Source organism: Sinocyclocheilus grahami, unplaced genomic scaffold (assembly GCF_001515645.1).
Source record: "Sinocyclocheilus grahami isolate Dianchi unplaced genomic scaffold, SAMN03320097.WGS_v1.1 scaffold1879.1, whole genome shotgun sequence".
NCBI lineage: Eukaryota > Metazoa > Chordata > Actinopteri > Cypriniformes > Cyprinidae > Sinocyclocheilus > Sinocyclocheilus grahami.
In genome coordinates, this window is record NW_015507058.1 from 38,022 (window position 1) to 40,001 (window position 1,980).

Below are 1,980 nucleotides of genomic sequence, written 5' to 3' on the forward strand. Positions count from 1 at the left end.
TTTTTTTTAAAGAATAAACCCAAATAGTCTATGTGTACATGTAGTAGCACAAACAACTATACTGTGTGTTCTGTGCACAATGTCTTAAGCACAAATACAAATTTGAAAATACAAAGAGCATAACTGAAATTTGGATGTTTACATATTAAACTCATTGCTATTAAGCTGCTAACCCACTAGCAAGTGAAGTCAATAGCTGGAGGCCTTGCATGAACAATGCAGTCAACTCACTAAGAGTTTTAACTGCAAATGAGCATTGATATCTGCCTTTAGAAAGTGGTTTCCTATCTTTCTGAAAATAAGGTGGAGGTCTACCCCTACCCAGGGACCAGCATGTTTCCTCTGTATGACCTATTTTTTGACAGGAACTACAAAACCTGCTATCTTTGCCACAGGGTTGTTTGCTGTGTTCTGCTGAAGTTTGAGGATTTTCATGACTCTCTAATGCTTCCTTCACACCATGCGTTCTGGTCCACGACTCTGCGCTATTACGGTGCTGCATCACCTTAAGAACTGAAATCGGCACACTTTTTTGAGCAGTAGCACATGCTTCCTCTGAACAAATCATTCCAGAATCATCGCAGCAAGTAATTTCCTCTAAGAAGTGAACTTTGGGAGACATGGACTCTTGTGCCTTAAGCTTAGCCTTGAGATCTGCAATGATGTCCTTGTGATTTTTACACTTCTTAGTTAGGATTAACTGCTCAGCTAGTAAGTTATCTACCTGCAATTGAAGATCTTGAATCTTAGCTTCTGACATTTGTGCCTCTGTATTTTTAGAATGTAGTTCATCACATTTAGCATCTATACTTAGACACATTGTTAACTCACTTAGCCTTATACAACGCATGTAGTTTAAAGCCTCAATTATTTCACCTTGTTTTAATTTCTTTTCATGTTTACCAAGTATGTTCCACCATGTAAGCATTCTCTTATCTGAATTAAGATCTTGTATTCTGAATTTGCTCAAGTTAGGTTTAACCTTTTTGCTCCATAAAGCAAACAATACGTCACTGTCAGAAATGTTCCCTTCCATCCCTGATGAGATGAGTCTGAATGTTCTCGAAGTGTACAGTAATGGGACAATTGAAGCTAATTACAAAAAAACACTTAATTTCACTTGTTGGAGATAACTTTCATGTGGGCAAGCTTTAGTCTAAGCATTGCAAAAACCAACTCTCTGTAAAAGAGAAAGAAGGTTTTCAGCATTAGAGGCCTTGCATTCTCTTAATTTGCTTTGATGCACTAAAATAGTATTACTGCTCACTGAAGCACTAAACTCAACTTCTTGTGCTTAGTCGCTCTAATATAACTTCATGAGCATAAAACTCCTATCAGATTAAAATCTGTCTTTCTGCATTGGAAAAAAACATTTAATTTCACTTGCTGGAGATAACTTTCATGTGGGCAAGCTGTAGTCCTAACATTGTAAAAACCAACTCTCTGTAACAGAGAAAGAAGGTTTTCAGCATATGAGGCCTTGAATTCTCTTCATTTGCTTAGTTGCAATAACATAATGTTACTGTTCACAGAAGCACTAAACTAAACTTCTTGTGATTAGTAGCTCTAACATAACTTCATGAGCATAAAACTCCAAACAAATTAAAATCTGAGTTTCTGCATTGCAAAAAACATTTAATTTCACTTGTTGGAGACAACTTTCAGGTCATGGGAGTTTTACTTACTCAAAGTTGTTCTAAGGGCAGAAAGGAAAATGATTGGTTGAAAGATTCAACCAATGAAATTGGATCAGAGGCGGGGGCAAGATTGGAGGGAATCTACAGAATACTCTACAGAGAAACTTTATCGACTGCTCGTCGGAGATCGCATTTATTGTAAGTGATTTTACGATATATTTTATGAAAAATCACACATAAACAGCTATTGAATACTCCTGCTCTGAGAGCAGCATATAGTAGACTAAAAATAACAGCAATATAAAACTATTGAGTACTCCTGCTCTGAGAGCAGCATATAGTA